Genomic DNA, 21660 nt, shown 5'->3' on the forward strand with positions numbered 1-21660 from the left:
GTTGCGCACTTGGTTCACCAAGGTCTTGAGCCGGTTGTACATGTGTTGTGGCTCCTCCCCTTTGCGAAGCCGGAACCGACCGAGCTCCCCCTCGATCGTTTCCCGCTTGGTGATCTTGGTGAGCTCATCTCCCTCGTGCGCGGTTTTGAGCACATCCCAAACCTCCTTGGCGCTCTTCAACCCTTGCACTTTGTTATACTCCTCTCTACTTAAAGAGGCGAGGAGTATCGTTGTCGCTTGAGAGTTGAAGTGCTCGATTTGGGCCACCTCATCCTCATCATAGTCTTTATCCCCTACGGATGGTACCTGTGCACCAAACTCAACAACATCCCATATACTTCTGTGGAGTGAGGTTAGATGAAATCGCATTAAATCACTCCACCTAGCATAATCTTCACCATTAAAAGTTGGTGGTTTGCCTAATGGGACGGAAAGTAAAGGTGCATGTTTAGAAATGCGAGGGTAGTGTAGGGGGATCTTACTAAACTTCTTACGCTCTTGGCGTTTAGAAGTTACGGAGGGCGCATCGGAGTCGGAGGTAGATGTTGATGAAGTGTCGGTCTCGTAGTAGACCACTTTCCTCATCCTCTTTTGCTTGTCTCCGCTTCGATGCGGCTTGTGGGAAGAAGATTTTTCCTTCTTCTCTTTGTGGTGAGAAGAAGATTTCTTCTCCTTCCCTTTGTTGGAGGAGCTCTTCTTCTTCTCCCTCCTCTTGGTGCGGGACTCTTCCGATGAAGTGCTCCCGTGGCTTGTAGTGGGCTTTTCGCCGGTCTCCATCTCCTTCTTGGCGTGATCTCCCGATATCACTTCGAGCTGTTAGGCTCTAATGAAGCACCGGGTTCTGATACCAATTGAAAGTCGCCTAGAGGGGGGTGAATAGGGCGAAACTGAAATTTACAAATATAAACACAACTACAAGCCGGGTTAGCGTTAGAAATAAAGATACGAGTCCGCGAGAGAGGGCGCAAAACAAATCCCAAGCGAATAAGCAAGTGAGACACGGAGATTTGTTTTACCGAGGTTCGGTTCTTGCAAACCTACTCCCCGTTGAGGAGGCCACAAAGGCTGGGTCTCTTTCAACCCTTCCCTCTCTCAAACGATCCACGGATCGAGTGAGCTTTCTCTTCTCAATCACTTGGAACACAAAGTTCCCACAAGGACCACCACAAGTTTGGTGTCTCTTGCCTCAATTACAAGTGAGTTTGATTGCAAAGAAGGGATCAAGAAAGAAGAAAGCAATCCAAGCGCAAGAGCTCGAAAGAACACAAGCAAATCACTCTCTCTAATCACTATGGCGTTGTGTGGAATTTGGAGAGGATTTGATCTCTTTGGTGTGTCTAGAATTGAATGCTAGAGCTCTTGTAGTAGTTGGGAAGTAGAAAACTTGGATGCAATGAATGGTGGGGTGGTTGGGGTATTTATAGCCCCAACCACCAAAAGTGGCCGTTGGGAGGCTGTCTGCTCGATGGCGCACCGGACAGTCCGGTGCACACCGGACATGTCCGGTGCCCCCGCAACGTCATCATTGCCGTTGGATTCTGACCGTTGGAGCTTCTGACTTGTGGGCCCGCCTGGGTGTCCGGTGCACACTGGACAGGTACTGTTTGCTGTCCGGTGTGCCAGTATGGGCGCGCCTGACTTCTGCGCGCGCTGCGCGCGCATTTAATGCGCCGCAGGTAGCCGTTGGCGCGGAGATAGCCGTTGCTCCGGAGTTGCACCGAACAGTCCGGTGCACACCGGACAGTCCGGTGAATTATAGCGGACTAGCCGTTGGAGTTTCCCGAAGCTGGCGAGTTCCTGAGGCTGATCTTCCTTGGCGCACCGGACACTGTCCGGTGTACACCGGACAGTCCGGTGTACACCGGACAGTCCGGTGAATTATAGCGCGAGAGCCTCTGGAAATTTCCGAAGGTGGCGAGTTTGAGTTGGAGTCCTCTGGTGCACCGGACATGTCCGGTGGTGCACCGGACACTGTCCGGTGGCACACCGGACAGTCCGGTGCGCCAGACTAGAGGTGCCTTCGGTTGGCCCTTTGCTCCTTTGTTGAATCCAAAACTTGATCTTTTTATTGGCTGAGTGTGAACCTTTTACACCTATATAATCTATACACTTGGGCAAACTAGTTAGTCCAATAAGTTTGTGTTGGGCAATTCAACCACCAAAATTAATTAGGGACTAGGTGTAAGCCTAATTCCCTTTCAGTTGCGCTGACTGCGTGTGGCGAGGCTGCAACGTAGAGCAGCAGAGGCAGCGAGGAGTCGGGGCTGGTAAGAATTGCCAATTCTGACAGGTGCTGCTTGAGTGATGCGAAGGCTGCCGCTTGTTCTGGTCCCCATACGAAGTCTTTTGCACTACGCAGTGTCTTGAGGAAAGGTAGACTCCGCTCTGCGGACATGGAAATGAATCTGTTAAGGTCGACTAATCTGCCTGTCAGACGCTGGACGTCCCTGGCTGACTGCGGAGGTGTCATGTTTATGATTGCTTGAATCTTGGTCGGGTTGGCCTTGATCCCGCGGTGTGACACCAAGTAGCCCAGTATCTTCCCTTGGCGAACACCGAATACGCACTTCTCGGGGTTGAGGCGAAGTCGTGCGTCCCGCATGTTTGCAAATGTCTCTGTGAGGTCAGCCAGGTGGTCTTCTTTATTTCTACTTGCGACGACGATGTCGTCCACGTACGTGAAAATGTTGCGGCCCACTTGGCTCTCGAGCACTGTCTTGGTGAGGCGAGAGAAGGTTGAGCCAGCGTTCTTGAGTCCCTCCAGCATTCTGATGAAGCAGTACGTGTCGAAGGGTGTGATGAAACTGGTGATGGCCTTGCCTTCCTCCTTCATATATATCTGGTGGTAGCCGGAGAAGCAGTCAAGAAGTGACATGACTTCGCATCCGGCTGCACTATCGACTATCTTGTCGATCCGTGGTAGCGGGAAATTGTCCTTGGGACAGGCCTTATTGAGGCTGGTGAAGTCAATGCACATGCGCCACTTGCTGCTTTTCTTTTGTACCATGACTACGTTGGCGAGCCACGTGGGGTAGGCGATCGGTTCAATGAAATTGGCCTCCAGCAGGCAGTGCACTTCGGCTTTGGCGGCTTCCGTCTTTTCATCGGACATTTTGCGCAGCCGCTGCTTTTTTGGGCGCACCGAAGGGTCGATGCCCAGACTGTGCTCGATGACTGTGCGGCTGACTCCGACCAGGTCGAGGGCGAACCAGGCGAAGACATCATTGTTTCTGGAGAGACAGGAGATGAGTTTCTCCTCATCCTGCGAAGTCAGGTCTTCGCTTATTACAACCGTCTGCTTGGGCGTTGCCGGGTCGAGGGGAACTGTCTTCGTACCGTCGTTGCTCTGCAGTTGTGCCTTGACTTTTTCGTCGGTGGTTGGACGGGTCGCCTCGGAGACTTCGCGCTGCATTGTAAGGCAGTGTACGTTCCACTGGCCTAGAACGAAGTCTCTCTCAATGTTGCACGCAGTCTGCTGGTTACCGTAAACCGTTATCACACCTTGCGAGCCCGGGATTTTCATGCAGAGGTACAGGCCGTGAATGGTCGCTTCAAATTTGTTGATGGAGCCCCGACCCATTATGGCGTTGTATGGGTAGACCATGTCGACGATGTCAAAGGTGACATGTTCGCTTTGCGCATTGGGTGCTACGCCGAATGACAGGGGTACCTCTATCTTGCCCATAGGGAAAGTGCCCTTGTCGCCGAAGCCATATAGGGGGTTGTCCGAAGGCTTGAGTAAGTTGTGGCTGATGCCCATGCGGTCGAAGGCGTGCAAGAAGATGATGTCCGCCTGGCTGCCGTTGTCAACTAGTACTTTGTGCAGGTCTCAGCCCGCCACACTGCAGTTGATTACCATGGCGTCGACGTGGGGTGCGCTGCGCAGATCAACATCTCTGGCATCGAAGGTTAGTGGCACATGTGACCACTTTGTTTGTACGACTGGGCCGGTGAGGGTGACGTGGTTGACGCTTCGGTAGTGATCCTTCTTTTGCCGCTTCATTTCGAAGTCAACGCTGGACCCTCCGGTGATCATGTGAATGACTCCGCGATACGGCTGATCGACGAAATCTTCTTGTTTTGGTGCTTGGGGTGATTTTGGTGGTGTGGATTTGGTTGATGCGGAGGTGGGAGTGAGGGTGGTACGACTTGTACCTCCTGGTGGTGCTGATATGCGTGGTTGGGTTGATGCTGGGCGTGACCGTGGTTGTATGGTTGTGGGTGGTGGTGTTGATATGTGTGCATGACAACTCTTTGGTTGTCGGCGGGTTGTGCCCAAGACATCCTATCCCTGGTGGCCTTCGTTTTCGGGCAATCCCTTGTTGGGTGCGCGTAGTCTTCGCCATGAAACAGGCAGTAATATCTGCGCGGTTGCTGCGCCCGTCCCTGTCCCCGGCCCCGGCCACGCGTGCCATTGCCGCGACCCTGGGGGGATAATCTTGACGGCGAGCGGGCTCGCCGGTCGGGTGCTGGTTGGCTATGTTATGCACCTGCTGCTGACTGCGGTTGTCCCGTCTGGAGTCTGACTGCGAAGGCCTTGTCCAGGTTCGGCTGGACTGCGGAGGGTCCTTGGGCTTTCTCTGAGACTCAACCTTGCGCTGATGTAGCTCTTCGGATCTGGCGTACTTGTCAAACAACTGATAGAGCTCTTAGAGGTTTTTGGGTGCGTCCCTGATGCAGTGACTGTATAGGACGCCAGCCTGAAGGCCACTGATGGTGTAGTGTATGGCAATTTGGTCGTCGACCAAAGGCAGTTGTGACTTGAGAGTCAGGAACTTGCGGTAGTACTCCCGTATGGTTTCCTTCTCTTGCTGTTTGCAGAGTGACAGCTCAGCCAAGGCATCGGTGTCTGGGCGGTACCCTTGGAAGTTGAGCAGAAACTTGTCTCAGAGACTTCTCCAGGAGTCGATGGACAATGGGGGCAACCTGGTGTACCAGGTCAAGGCCGGACCCTCGAGGGTGATGATGAAGGACTTGGTCATTGTGGCGTCGTCCCCTCCGGATGATGCGACGATGACTTGAGAGCTAATGATGTATTGTGTTGGGTCGGTGTTGCCGTTGAACTTGGGGTAGGTCCCTGCCCTGAAGTTGGCGGGCCATGGTGACACTTGGAGTTGCGGCGCCAGGGGGCTTCGCTCATCATGGTAGTTGATGCCTTGGAAAGCTGCGGCGTGCGGGATGAAGGGTCCACGCTGGGGAATGAATAAGTCTCCGGGCTGGCGCGCGCTGTTGGAGGGGTGGGCTGTGCTGCAGATCATGCTGGCCTTCGCTCTGCATGAGCGCAATCTCTTGCTCGAGTTCCCGGGCTTTCTGCTCCTCGTCTCGTATCATCTGGCGCACTTTGGCTTGCACGGTGACACGTTGGCGCTTGGCCTCAAGGATGTCTTTCTGCTTTTGGAGGTTGCGGTTCTTGATGCGCAGGGCCCGTAGCTGTAGCTGTTCTTCGGCTGAGATGCCAATGACTTCGCCGTCCTCTGTTGCGTCTTTGCCCTCTGGTGGAGCGAAACCTGGGGGTGGTGCTTGTGGTTGTCCTCCGGAGCTGCAGGTCCGGAGGGTGCCTTCAGGAGTGGGTTGATCGTTGCACTGTCTCTTGCTGAGTGCTTCGTCTTCGTAGGCTTCTTGGGGGGTGTTGTCTGCGAGGGCCTTGCCCTTTTTCTCAGCTAGCAGTGTTGCCTTTGCTGCTTCGTCGACAGATGGGGCTGCCTTCGAACTAGCTCTCTTGGGTGCCATCGTGGGTGGTTTGTTTGTAGCACGAACGGTGGGCGCCAAATGTTGAAACTTGCTCTCCTGGGCAAGTTGATCCAACGGGGGAGTGGAAAGGATGCAAGCAAAGTTTAACGCGGGATGGCAATTGCTCTGTTAATCCAGCCTCTCAAGGGCACTGTACGGGGGTATTTATAGGTGCCCAAGTGTCCAATGTCCCAATGTAAGGACGTTTATGCCCTCGGGCACCTGGACTATTCCCAGAATATTCCCATAAGGGAGGGTTACAGACCGTCATTACAGAAAAGCTATTACAAATCAGGCCCGTAACACGCTTCTCCGTGCGGGGCCTGTTACAGTGGGCCGAATCCCCCGTGGGAGGTCGGGTGAGGACGTGGGATGGAGAGACTTCGTCGTAGGCCTTCGTCTTGCAGTGAGGAGGACAAAGGGTGGGTCGCGCCGGTTATTTTGCCTCCGTTGGTGCAGCGAGGTGACGAAGGCCTGGAGCGAAGGGTAGCGTCTTCGCCTTCGCCCCAACATTGAGACTTACCATGCTCATCACCCTTGACACCAAAAGTTCCACTAGGTTGTCATTGTATTCAATTTTTCCCTTTCCTTTGTCTTTTTTGGCCTTTCTCCTTGATTCTTCTTCTTCTTCCCTTTTCTTAGCATCTTCCTCTTTCATTTTGAGGAACATCTTCTCGGCAATCTTCATGGCGAGGTCGAGGACCTTGGGGTCTATTTCCTCACCGGAAGATGTGATGGGGATTTCCTCAAGACGAGGATCCACATGGTCCCTTTGAGTAGACACGATCGTTTCCTCACGCGGTTAAGCGTAAAACGAGGTACGAAGCTCTGATACCAATTGAAAGTAGCCTAGAGGGGGGGTGAATAGGCTACACCTAAAATTTTCCACTAAAAACTTCGAGATAGTGTCAAATTCAAGTTGCACTGGTGCAAACCAGTTCAGTTGATTTTGTTTACAACTGAACAAGTTTGAACCTGCTCAACTTAGATTAGATAAACAGTGAAACAAATGTGACGAAGTAGTGAGAGATTTTGCTAAAGACTTGCCCTAGAGAAAATCCACTCGAATAGATGACAAATAGGAGAATCAAGATGAAATCAACAGTGTGTTAGATCGACTTCACCTCACACCAAGGATCCTTCAAACGATTGAAGGGGATGCGATTTCGGGTGTGAGAGGTGAAATGAATGCCTTTGTTTGGAGGTTGGTCAGCCAAGAAATCGTGGAAGGGCAGGAGTGAATGAAGAGAGAGAGTGTGTGGGGGTATTTAAAGGATCCCCCAAAAGCTGGCAGCCGTTGGGAGAAGTGGGCCAAAAACCGGTTGAACCGGTTTTTAAACCGGTTGAACCGGTTTCCACCAGGGAGTTCTCGGTTCACTGAGCTACTCAATCGGAGACTCGACCAGGCTCAAAATCAGTTGAGCCGGGCCCAAATCCGGTTGAACCGGTTTTCGAAAAACTCTGCACACGACTTTTCTGACAACTTTTGACTAGAAAATTGGTAGGTCAGAGGTAGCAGAAGGAACAGTACAAAACCGGTTGAACTAGTTTTAGGTCGGTTGAACCGGTTTTTGAAACTGAAGAGCAAGTTTTAAGAAAACCGAAGTGAACCAAGGTGGAAATTTTGTGGGGAGTAAGAGTGGGTTTTCCAAGGACATTCATGATCTAGAAAAGTATTCTCTTAGAGGATTTGAATGAATTTGAACTGAGCTCATTGCATTACTTACTTAACTTATTGCGGATCCCTCTTAATTGAATGACGATTTCTATAACTCAAGAATTATAAAAAGAATATTGTCGTTGTTTCCAAGCACTTGGAGCATGCTATATGATGTATAATTTTAATCCGCTGTGCTTATACATTTGCATACTCATAAGATCTGTGCTTCTTCTGTCTGTAGAATAACTATGTACATGCTAGGAGCAAACTTGTTAGAATCTCTGTTTGTTTTGTCATTTAATCACCAAAACCCTCAATTAGGGTTGATTGCACTTACAGTACTGAAAAATCCTATGACATCGCTCTTTCCAAATATTCCATATAGTGTAGATCATCACTCGCAGTTGATGCGCGTCCAGCGCCGACCGGACCAATGCCTGCCACCAATGTGATATTCCTTGTGGGATTTGTGACTGCAGATTAAGATGGAAACAGTTTGCAATTAGTTGCCAGGAACGAAGGGCATAACTACAAGATGCCATCAAGTGTATATGAGATTCAGGATCATTTTGGCAAAGGGTGCATGTAAGAACGGCGTGTCCCCCATGCCTGACAATTCTATCCGCAGTAGGTAGTCGACTCTGTAGGAGAAGCCAGAGAAAAATCTTGCATTTACTTGGCACCTTTGCCTTCCAAATCTTCATCCACTTGTGCTTGTTTATGGTACCGAAGAATTGGACTTGATACGCAGAACTAGTCGTGTAGAAATTGGTGTTCCCAAAATTCCATGTGACACTGTCCTATTGGTCAATTAACTGAACAGACCTTACAACAAGCCAAAGGTGAAGGAACTGGCGAGCCTGGTTATTAGTAGTAAGATGTTGAAGACCCACCATCCACCTGTTCCTTGCAAGAGCATTTTTAATGAGTGATTCTTCCTTCTTGCAAGCCAGAAGCAGCTAGGGGCTATGTCCATAGGTGTTGTACCATTAATCCACATATCCTTCCAGAAATTTATCCTTTCCACATTTTCTAGATTGAGAACTGTACATGCCTGGAAGAGTGCCAATTCAGCTTCGGTGGCGGCATGAGGTAAAGTGGCACATGGTTTGCATGTGTCAGCCCATTTATACCAAAGCCATCGAAGCCTCAGTGCTCTGTTGAAGCGGGCCAGATGCTTAACTCCCAGCCCGCCTAATTTCTTTGGTCGACAGACATTGTCCTAGCTCACCGGGTAGTGGCCCCTCATATGATCATCATTGCTCTTGAATAGGAAATTCCTCCTCAAGCGGTCAATTTTCTTGATTATCCAATTAGACAAATTCATAGAGGTCATCTAGTAAACTGGTATTGCAGATAAAACTGAGTTTACTAGAACTAGTTTCCCTACCCTGTTCAATAGTCTCTCCTTCCACCCAGCAAGCTTGTGTGCAATCTTGTCGACCACATGTTGCTCGGCGGCACGAGTGACTCGACCAAAATGCAGAGGCATACCGAGATAAGTAGCTGGAAAAGAACCCATCGAACCCTAAAACTGTTGAGCCACTGAGTGTAGCACCTGCAGATCTGTTGTATATTGAATAGAGTGAATTTTGCCATATTCATGTTTAGGCCCGATACCTTGCCGGAGTGTATCAGGAATTATTGTACATTTCTCACATCCGGAGTCATGGGTTTTAAGAAAAGCCTAGCATCATCAGCATAGAGACTAGTGCGAACTACGATATGGTCAGCCTGCATTACACCGCAGTAAACATGATGCATATATATATTCGGCTACATGCCTACAACTCAACTACTTCAGTAACTTGCTTTTTACCTTCATTGGCCAGACGAACGAATGGAGCAAAAGCCCGTGTTGCTAGTATGGTTATTACAAAACATTAGACTGCGCAAAAAAGTACTGGGCAGGATGCTGCTCTACAGAAATTCTAAAACACGTCCACAAATGTTCTATAAGGAATATAAACACAAGTACACAACGAAAACTACTGCACGAGCAAAGTTGACACATAATTATCACTATGACCAAATTAAGAATACAAGAATTTATGTGGATCGTTTTCTTAATTATATTAGCACATATACGAATGCACATTCGTGGGATTCTGGGATAAAAAATATACCAGCGAGAAGCCAGAACTGTTGGGTAGAAATTCTCAAGATTCCCACAGAGATTTATACTTCTTCACTGCCACTTCTGCTAGTGTTTTTCCGAACATTGTACTTGCATAGGGGGCATGTGGCATTGATGTGCAACCATTTATCGATGCAAACCCAATGAAAATGGTGGCCAGAAGGAAGTTCACGAGGCTCTGCACCATCATAAGCCGAAAGGCAAATACAGCACTCCTGCACATAGACAAAGAGCAACAAATTCATTGACGCTAGAATGAATACTGTTCGAAGCAACATACACCTGAACAAGGCCATCAGAATTAAGAGAAGTCGGAACAAAGTTTGCCAGGAAGATCTAACGTACATCAGAGTTGATAACTACAGTTTTGGCCATGAATATGTACAAATAATAACAAATAATTAGCTACTATCAGTTCTTTCAGACATTCCTTCTCCATTCCAATGCTTTTTTACTTGATCTAACGCGCCACCTATATAAATAATTTGTCAAATCTATTTTATGAAACTTTCTTTCATTCCAACAAAAAATTCTGAACCGCAGTCTCCCTAATGCAATAAGTTAAAGAATCAAGAACTAGAGAATTTACCACGTCTTCAGCTGCAAGTACTTTTTCAATAGGTTGATTTGTGCCACATTCTATCATAATTCCACCAGAAGATCCAGGCACACTACTAGGTCGCTTTTCTGGCTCTTCCATCTTCCGAAATTTGTATTTTGGAATTTGATGAATGTCATCTTCAGATGCTCCCTCATGTTTTCAGTCAGATGATCAGAAGATTAAAATCATGCTTACAAATTAAATGTGCATTATTTTCTCAAACAAACTAAATGTGCAATAGAAGGTATAAAGAAAGAGAAGCAACAAAACAGAACACATGATCTACAAGAAAAACAAAACAAAGAAAGTAAATTTAAACAAAGAAAAGCATGTAATTTTACCATGTCACTCATCACGGTAAACCTAGCACAGCAGTATCTACAACCAGTGTTTTCAAGTCATCCGACTAATTGCGCGGACTAATCGTTAACCTGAACCCAACTATAACCACCGAAGCGATTAGACCGAACAGAATTCTAGTCGTCCGGTTAGTTGACAACTAATCACGGTTAGTCGTCGGGTTTGGTGTGGGACGACCAGATTGGACATGTGTTTTTAGATGGGCTTTTGAGATTAATGGGTGTTGCAGTTGTGGGACGACCAGACCGACCAGAATTCTAGTCGTCCATCTGTGGGCTCATGGGCTGCTATTGTGGCCTTTTAGGGTTGCCAAACTAGACAGTAAGCTACAGCCGCACAAGAACGCATCGCATAGAGCCGCCCGTGCTGCCACACAGCTGCAGTGCCATCTACAAGTTCTAGGCGGCTGGCCGTGCTGCCGCAGTACCGCTGCCGCCCACAAGATCCAGTTCCAGGCAACCGCCCTGCTACCACACAACTACAGTGTCGCCCACAAATTCTAGGCGGCCGCCCGTTCTGCGCTGTTGCCGCCCCAGGCAACACTCGCCATCTTCAAGGTTCGTCGTCCAGGCCTAGCTCTTGTGTATCCGCTGGTATCAAGCGCCGAAAAGATGAGGTTGTCTTGAGATGGTTAGTATGCTTCTTGATGCTCTGCTTTGCTTGCATTAGGCTCGATTAGTCGGTCTGGTCGACAACTAATCGCGACTACTCGACTAATCGGTAGCTATACAACTAGACTCGAAAACATAGTTTACAACTTGCTCATACATTGGAAGTTCTCAAAGCTTGCTATATACACCAACAACAGCAACAAAGCTTTTTAGTCCCAAGCAAGTTGGGCTTGCTATATACACCATGTGTTGAAAACCAGATTGGAACAGGAAAGTTCAGAAAACGTAAAGTAGTATTCAATAAGTCAGAATCACAACAGGCTAGAGTATATGTGGTAAATTGGTGATTGGGCTTCCAGTGTTTATACGGTCTACTCATATAGGGTTAAAAAGATAATGCTAATGAGCTGAGCTAATTTTCCTACTGAGAACATGTCCACGTCTCCAACTTGGATGAGCCAAAATAGGTGGCAGTGCTAGATATTTTTCATTTCCACTAAACATTGGTTTCAATCATCAAAATTGTTTAAGCATGCATAATTAATCAATATTTAAATTGAGAAATTTTGCAGGTGCAATTGACAATTCAACAGCATAGCAGTAACGTGATTTACTCACAATTTCAATTTCATGATTGGCAGAATACACGAGTTTTGGAAATTTTACAATGACCAGAACATGTAAAAACAGACCGAGTAATTGGTAATTAGATGTTTACCAGCCTTGCCTGATGATTAATTAGCTATGCTTAGACCTGATACTTTAGCAACCATTCAAAAATGTTACTAATGTAGTAATATTCCTCATGTATAGTGAATACACGGCCTAACCAGCTTGAATTGAAGAACCTTTACAAGATTTATCTGCCGACCACTGTGTCACACTGAAGCTTGTACAATAAGAGATAAACTACGTAAGGTTATGCCACAAAAGTAGATAGTGAAACTAGTAAACCAATTTACACATAATACGTAGGAAAAAAAACAAAGTTATGACAACTTCTATCAACATATATTTGAGAAAATGTACCTGATCCGACAATGCATATAAAATTGCTATGATACAAGGAAGGCAGCAACAAACAGCAATACCAATGATGCAGGCCAAAACCACACAGAAGACAACAAAAAAACATCAAATGCCAAAAATACAATGCAAAGCCTGCAAAAGAAAATATAAAGAAGTGTGATTATAATGGACACAAAGATGAGCCAATAAAAGGCGACTCAAGAATTATGCGTACAACGCGAAAGGGCCTCTAGCTGTGTTGGTTAGGTGGCCTGAGTAGCAATCCTCAGGTCCTGAGTTCGAATCCCAGTGGAGCGAATTTCAAGCTGAGGTTAAAAAAGGTCACTCGCTAGTTTCCCTGGTTGTGTGCACACGAGATGGACTAACCTATGGGGGCAGATCATCGTGTATGGGCTGGGAGGGCTCAAAGCACGAGTATAGATCTGGCCTATACAGGGCAGACCCTCATGCTGTAGGGGGGAGGGCAGGTTTCTTGACATGGGGGTTGAGCGAATTTCAAGCTGAGGTTAAAAAAGACCACTCGCTAGTTTCCCTGGTTGTGTGCACACGAGATGGACTAACCTATGGGGGCAGATCCTCGTGTATGGGCTAGGAGGGCTCAAAGCACGAGTATAGATCTGGCCTATATACAGGGCAGACCCTCATGCTGTAGGGTGAGGGAGGGCAAGTTTCTTGACATGGGGGCGGTCTTTCCCCTACCGGCTGAGTTTTAGAGTTATATATTTATGTGTACAATTATCGAAAAAAGAACTATGTATACCAGTAAAGATGAAGTGCATCACGGGTAAGAACTTCTCCACCAACAGATACCCAATACAATCCAATTAGCCACCATAGGAATGAGAACATTGTGTTAGCAGACTCCAGATGTTTAGCTATACTACAAGACAGCAAAGAGAACATAGTTGGCAGTTTACATGTTACAGATATTAACAAAACAATTAACCATTAAATAGGGCTAGGAAATAGAAAACAATATGGGGGATGAATTCAGTAGGCAGTAGAGAATTCAAAGTGATCATGTATGGCGCTATAATTCATTTGTTTTTTTGGAATGAACGAAAAAATAATTGTGGGCAATGCCACATATGAAGCAGAACAATGCAGTATGAGCAATGAATAATAAAATATGAAAAGCTAACCACCAAGTTAGTCCACAAATAACCAAATATGCAAAATATACCAAAAGCAGTAGTCATACCTACAAAAGCAGACATAAAATGCACTGCAGGTGTCTATTTTAGTATCTTACTAAGTCTATCAAACCCATATATCTGTCACACATCTTGTTTAAAGTTTCAAATTATACAGCAAAATCCAGTGAACAGTGTCCTCTGTTACTCATTAGTCCCACATGTGCGCATTTTGAACGTCATCACTGCCCTATGCACCAGTATGGCCAAATAAACTTGTATTACTCTGTGATCAAGTGGATGACCTAAGAAACAAAAATAACTAGACTGGGCAGTGCAAGAAACAATTGTAGTAATCTCATCACATAGGCTTCACAGACGTGGTATGTGGTACTTGTTGAAAAGTTGCTGCTCTCCACTCAATCTAGGAATTTCGCCTCAAAAACTTAAGTTCCACTGAGCTTTTAGTACCAATTACCACACAGACCGCTCTCCATATGATATAGCTTTTGAATGCATAATAAGATAAATATAAGTAGCTTATATCGAACTTCAATGCAAAGAAAAACTACTCTCACAGCACTTCATCAAAGAGTTTTGCTCCTGTGTCACCATTTTTTTCTCTGGGTGGAAAAAATAGCACCACTTTCCACCCTCAGCTTGCTCCTTCTGCCACTACACCGTTAGATTCGCACTTTCATCCATCCTACTGTCAACAACTGCCTAACCCCTTTCCACATAGTTGGTCTGCTTACTCACTAGCAGTAGAATCCATGGCCACCATTGTATGCCAGCCCCACCTTCAAGGCTACAATCCCCTTGCTTAGCAGCGTCCAGATCCAGATCACCCAGTAACATTCATCAATGTCACTCCCCAGCTAGACTGGCACTTGGAAGCAGGCCAGTTTCATTAGCTGGCTCGCACTGGAGGGCTTTGTCCTTGGCTCCTTGTTGCCAAAGATGGTGGAGATGAGGAGATCACCAAGGAAGATGATACTAACATACTAGAAGCTAAGTGCTAGATGAGGACACCAAACAAAAACAATCCGAAGAAAAATAGTGGTACAGGAAGACCCCTTCGGCAGGAGTGCTATGAGAATGATCTTGCATGCAACTGGATCTAAGTGAGTGGATAAATGTGCCTGTGTTTTGCAGAATCAGGCAGAATATTTGGATTGGGTGAAGGAACAAAACACAACCAGATCAGATGCACTATTACAATTCGTTTATTGTTCAACTGTCACAGTCACCCCTTGATATGTTGTTCCCATGCACTGCCTAGAATAAAATCGCAACACAAACAACATTTCAAGAGACTATGGAACATTCAAACAAAAACTAGAAATAAGGAATAATAAGCCGAAAGTAAGAATCTCCAAGCTATAAGTACAAACATGAAAATCACTCCAGCTACTGACCGAAGGCAATGGTAATAGCTCCCTCCCTCCCTCCCTCTCCACGTACCACTTCGACCATGGGAGTCGTGCTCTTTGTCATCATCGTTGCTGGAGGAGGACGATGTACCACTTCCGCTCTCCTCGTCAGCGGGAATTGGCGACCCGCAGCGTTAGCCGTATCGCATACCATACTCGATGGCGACGCAGACCATGTGGAGGACACACTGGGCGGCGTACCCACAAATGCAGAAACAGAGCGGCATGGAGGAGCTCTCGTCGTGGCTGAGCACGAGCACAACGGCGGATACGAGGATAAAGGCGATGTTCCAGAAGAAGTCAAGCGTTACCACGAGGCGGGAGTCCAGCTACTCCGCCGCAGCTTCCTGCACCAGTAGCGAGGTTCCCGCATCGCTCTATGCCCGCCCCACCGCAGTAGCCGCGCCGTGGAGCGACGGTCGTCACAGCGAGCACCGTGATGGCGACGCGCTCTTGGACTCTTCGTCGCTCCTCGGCGATGTCGGGTGGCGCGGAGGGGGCTCGGGGAACGCGGTGTCGCCATCATGGGAACCCTAGCGAGATCGGGGTGAGCATAGTTAAAAGCATGCATATACTCTATAATTTTAAAAATGGTATATTTTATAGAACTAGGAACGTGCCCATGCGATGCCACGGAACACAAATTACGACCCTCCAATGGACTTAGGGCCCTGACTATGTGCAGCGTGAGTACAATAGTGACGACAAAATATGTGATTATTAAACATAGATACAGAACGATATAAATATGTCTACCCAAATAGATTGAAATGGAATCACACAAATAATTTTTAAAGAGTAAATATATAATGCTTAATCATAAGTAAATATGTTGACACCTTATACACTAATCTAATCTTTTTTAACAATATTGTTAACTCTCTGCTGTATATTTATCGAGATGGCATATCTGCACGAATTTTCCTCGTAACTTAACAGTTCGATAATAAAGTTTCTCTGAAGAATCTTTGCATCCTACACATAAGACTTATAAGAGAACAAAACGTTAATTTTTTATTATGTAACTAGAATGTATGTTTGAATATGAAAGGAACGTACTCCACTCACCCTAACAAATTTTATTGGACTATCATCCCCCACATGGCCATAGCTTGTAGGATAAGGTAGCTGGTGTTAATCCTATAGAATAATGTTTTGCCAACTAAGTTATATACAATGGAAATCATAGACAAAAAAAATTAAAATTGCTAAGAAGATGGTACGGAGAAAATACTCTTTTAAGTCAATTGGAACACCAGGTTGAATTGTATATTGCCACTTAAAAATATCCTCTGTCCATCCAGTACGTTTCTTGCTATAGACAATCTTATATTTCTTTGAGGCGATGATAATCGCTTCTGCGAACCTCTTGTATGGCATGTGCTTACACCAATCTTGATTAGGTGCAAAGTCAATAAAAGTGACGTGTTTTTTACCATGATCTATTACGAAAAGGGCGTAGCAACCGTTGAATTTCCATGGCATAAGAACCTGTAAAATATCAGTCATTAGGATTGCAAAGAAGTGCCCTTTATAAATACATTTGAAATGAACTCATACTTACATATTTACAAGCCGTGATATAATAGTTCATTGATGGCCAACAATCGAGTGTTTTTGTTAACTCTTCTGCTGTAGGGTCCTCATGGTACTTTGGCAGTTTACCAAAACCAATCATTCTCTGGATAAATATATATACATGACCACATGAGGATTAGATATATATAGATAATATATATTGATACATTATTGATTGGAAATAAACTTACCCAGAAGCCCATGTCCCTATAATGCTTTCTATTCTTTATGATTTCACCTTTCGGCTTACGTGACTCTTTATTGGCAAGCAATCGAACAACCATGCAATGTCAAAATATTTTAGAGTCATATCTAGATTTATACTTAATATGTTCTGCAGGTCTTTGAAAGATATTTCTATCTTAAAAGGGTTGAAACTTCGCACTCATATCATCCTGTAATGTAGCATGACATGACGGAAGTCTATATCAAGACTCTACGTAATTGGTATAAATAAAATAGACAAAACAATGGGTACTTACTCTAATGTCCTATCATCTTGGATTGCCATAATGTAATCACATAGCACATCTATTAAATCGGCTTTAGTCACTGGCATGTCTTTTGTGAAAAGACCACTCATTAAAAAGTCGTCCGTGCACCCATCCATCGAGACTTTTGTATGAGTTCTTTTATCCCATTCATCAACAAACCACCTTTGTAAGTCTGCTTGAGTAATGAGGCCATCCTCATCTTCCCTCAATACCTCGCTATTATCAAGCACATGGAGTAGTTTCCTCTTCTTATGATTTGTTGGGCTATCTAATATCTCAACATCAGAGGGGCTTCCAGTATGAACTTCTTTATCATATTTGTATATCAGATATCCCCTTCTTTTGTTCATGTATGAAGATAGTAATATAGCAGCCAATTTTTTTTTTCTAAAGTGTGACATGTCATCCTGCAAATAAGAAACAATTTACTTAGCATTATATGTAACACTGACTGTAGATGTGCATATATGCCATAGTAGTAATAATATACCTGGGTAAAACTGTCAGACAGCTCATCCCCTGTCCAGTATTCGATATAGTTCAAAATAAATAGGCCACATGAAGAGCTACATTATATACATGAATAAAAATGTCAAAATTAACATTTGTATGAAGAAATTAGTTAAGAAGAATTTATGGCATACCCATCTGTCTGCTTTGCATATCCCATATCTATTTCTCTCAGCGGCCAATAAGCAACTTGGAGGTTTGGTCACCTGTGATCTTTTAACTCTTTACGCTGAGATACCATATTAATTTGCCTTTGCTGCCCTTTAATCTTTATATTTTTGTAAAACATGGAATCAGATGTTGCGCTAAGTTACTGAGATAATAATAGTAATTGTTTAGTTTGTGCGAACTCACCGAGTCAGTGAGGTCATTGCGGTCAAATGTAGTACCAAGTGAATCGAGTACTTGTATCTCTATATTTCTTGCATTGATGACGGTAAGATACCAGTGCATTCCTCGGATGTTTATTGGAATAAACACCTACACAATAATTATAAATATTCCATAAAAATAAAATACATGTAAACACTAACCATCTAAATTGCAAACTAATATTTACCATATCATGGTCTAGGTGGAGTAAAACCCTTCGTTCAGCACTACATATTTGTGTCATGTCTGTAATTAGATATAGCTCATCTGTTTTAGTTTTAACATCACTGTCTCGCTTTAAAAAGTTGAACTGAAGAGCATTTTCTATGTGTACACGACCTCCAGATCTGCATTTTAGTTGCTGTTTAGTTTTTATTAAATTTATGTAACAGTCTATCACCTGCAAGTAATTTATGGTTAAAAATACCAGGGTGAGCAAAAAAATTATACATACCAGGGTCACCAGATGAAAAACTAATAATAGATTACCTCATCACCTAGATATGCGCCCAGTTGAAATAGACATGCCATCCATTTCCTTTCCACACAGGCATCATCGATGAGCACAACTTCTACCCTTGGTTCACAAGGGATTTCTTTAATCCAATCGATGAGGGCAAGATCAGCATCCGTGCAAATATAATCTAGGAACAAAACAGTTGTGAGATGAAAGGGAAATCACTTACAATATAAAACAAATTGACCCATACAGTATTTATAGAATATATATAATACCTTTTGGAACAATTACAGTTGCCACCGATTTTTTGGCTTGTTATGAGATAAGCACACAAGTAAATATTCATCTACTGATAGTTTATTATCTCTTTGGGGGTAGGAAGTACAGTATTTTTCTCTTGAGATTCCATCCTCGCGAGACAAAAACCTATAATCATTGATACTATGTTTTACTTGATATATCAATAAAAATGTCTCTACTATAACAAGTTGAAAATATGTCTCAATCTGGTATCACTATTACCATATAACCAAGTATAGCAATAGCAAACATATATATTCAATAATATGTAACCAGCTGAAACAAGGTACAAGGCAAACATTAGTGAAGACATAAAAGTGAACAACTATTAGTTCAAACAATATGATTAAGGAACTGATTAAATAGTGATAGTAGATATAACTAATATACAATTGTAATACCTTCTTGGACAATAATATTTGTATTTAGAGGTGATCCATTATCAAATGTTGCATCCTTATCCAATTGACTTTCATCAACTGGTACTTCATTTTCTTCCTCTAAAGAATCCATCAAGGAGAAAGAGTCCTGCATACATTGTGAATAAAATCATCTAATCATATAAATATATTGTAGATACATAATTGCTATGGAATCAATATGATAAAATACATTGATATGCAAAAACCCCAATTGGTATTCTATATTTTTAGCATCACATTTAGCCATCCGATCACGAATGTTTGGCTCAGCGTTGTACAATTATTCAATCCTATAACCTAATCGCAGCCATCCTATCACGAATGAATGGCTCAGCGTTGTTCTCCCTCACCAGAGGCCCGCCCAAGGCAGTGCAGCCCTCCGCCACAATTGCGGCAACGCCGGTGATTGCCTTTCTTCGCCCTAGCACACGACTCCTCGCCTCATCTCGAATTAAATGAAGGCCCGCCCATGCCGAACACGATGACCTACCCAGACAGTGGGGTTTGGTTTTTTACGGTACTACTTTGCTACTCAAATAATGGTGTCGACCAATAACAGATAAAGGGAGTTGGCAATAAATTCTAGTAATTTAGTCCTATTAATATTAATATCACCAAATTCATGAGATATTCTTCGCCCATGTGTTCCTATGTGTTCCACCCTGTCCCAACCCATCAGATATTATTCGCCATAGCACACGACTCCTCGCATCATGTCGAATTAAATGAAGGCCCACCCATGCCAAACACGATGACCTGCTGTAACACTCCAAGTTCCACAAACAACCCGGTATGCTACTGTACTACACTTCCGACGTCCATATATAAAATTTCGGCAGCATCCCCTTTGCAAGATTGCATAAAAGAGGGAGCAACAGAGTATAAACATATATCATGACTAAAACATACTAAGTATTATTACTCGGCTAGCAAGGAAAGATAAACATACGACCTGAACTGAATTAACCAGTGCGCACGACCATATAAAAAAAATAAACAAACTTCCTTTGACAATAAGTTTCTAATTAAATCATGGCTGCGCCTGGGCAGCGTTATTGTGAGAGTGAAAGTGGACGTGCTGCTACTCCCCTCATTCCCAACATGTATCAAGTACCTGCATTGAGTAATGCAAGAGTGAGATGACACATCTCAGCAAGTAAAATAATATCAAACAGTTTAACCACATAAGAACATTGTTTTACCACCACTTAATTCCACAACCTTCTTATTACGAAGGTGCAGCACGTATACAACGTACAACGCACCTAGTTACCACACCTCGCAGGTAGAAACCACAATAGTAACATAGTAATGTCACACTTCATATATTCCTCATGAGTGCAAATGTCTGCAAATGCAAGGATGACTTCTGCCTTCATACCTCTAAGGATATGAAGCCGCATCGTACCCCTCCTCGGGCAACGTACGATGCTAAAAATGTACCGTTACGGTCGGACCATAAGATCACGACATAACTTCAAAATGCAAGATGTATGATGTGATGTGCATGTCATGCCTACAACACTTCATATAACATGATTCAAAAAGACACTTCAACTTCATCCAGACGGGAATCAACCACATATATCATTACCAAATTATGATCATCCACAATGTTAGACAATTGAGAATTAATACTTCCAAACAAATAAACTTCATCATAGAATTCAATGATTAACATAATTAAAACTTATGCATACTCAATGACAGGGAATAGGATGCAAACCAAACGGTAGCAACCACCACTGTATTTACTTGCCTTTACCGGAAGTTCGGGCAAATCCCAAGTACGATCCGGAAGCCCACCATCTGTTTTTGACACCCAACTTAGTACACCAATTTCACATAATCAGGCTCATAAGAGACGCCGCACCTACGCACAAACTCAAACCCCGTCGCGGGTTACATCTCTCCCTACACCCACCAAACTGCAGCGGCGCTGCTTAATAATTTCATAACTTTAAAATTATGACAGCAATGGTAACAAACAAAAACTCCAGAGGCATCTACATAAAATTACCCACAAGTTTTGTATACAATTTATAATTAAATTCCAATATCTAATTAGCCCAAAACAGTCCACAAGATGAACCCTGTAATCTGTTTTTCTTTGTCTTTTGGACAGCGACATACCCAGATTCAAACAGCGATATCTTTTAAAATATAATTCCAAATCAAGCGCATAAGTACTCATTGGAAAGATAAGACAAATCCCTACATGATTACCATACTGGTTAACACTAATTACCCACGAAAAATTCCCAGAAACTGCTAATACCACTGCTGTTCACCCACCTGAAAAATCTGTTTTTTTTGGACAGCAACATAACCGGATTCAAACAACGATATCTCCTGAATTATAACTCCGAATCGAGCGCATAAGTACTTGTTGGAAAGATAACATAAAGCCCTACATGATTCTCATACTGATTAACACTAATTACTCTTGAAAAATCCCCAGAAACTGCTAATACTGCTGCTGTTCATCCCCCTGAAAAATCTGTTTTTTTGGACAGCCACATACCCGGATTCAAACGGTGATAACTTTCAATTTATAACTCCAAATTGAGCGCATAAATACTCGTTGGAAAGGTAAGGTAAAGTTCTACATGATCCCCAAACTGATTTCCCTTAATTCCTCACGAAACAAACACAGAAACTGCTAGACTACTGCTGTTCACCCACCACCTAAAATTCTGGACAGCCCCCCTCTACCCCAATCGCAAACGCAACCTCTAATCAATTAAATTGCAGTGCAAATGAACAAGGGATGAACACAAAAATCACCTTGGATTCTCCCCCTTTCCTTCCTCCCTTCTTCCCTCCACCA

General features: G+C 44.2%; 1 pseudogene; it reads right to left on the reverse strand.

Moving 5' to 3' along the window:
• Positions 1–9568: 9568 nt before the first annotated feature.
• LOC103627536 (E3 ubiquitin-protein ligase At1g12760-like) lies at positions 9569–19660 on the reverse strand (annotated as a pseudogene).
• Between the last annotated feature and the right edge of the window lie 2000 nt (positions 19661–21660).

Source organism: Zea mays, chromosome 5 (genome assembly GCF_902167145.1).
Source record: "Zea mays cultivar B73 chromosome 5, Zm-B73-REFERENCE-NAM-5.0, whole genome shotgun sequence".
Lineage (NCBI taxonomy): Eukaryota > Viridiplantae > Streptophyta > Magnoliopsida > Poales > Poaceae > Zea > Zea mays.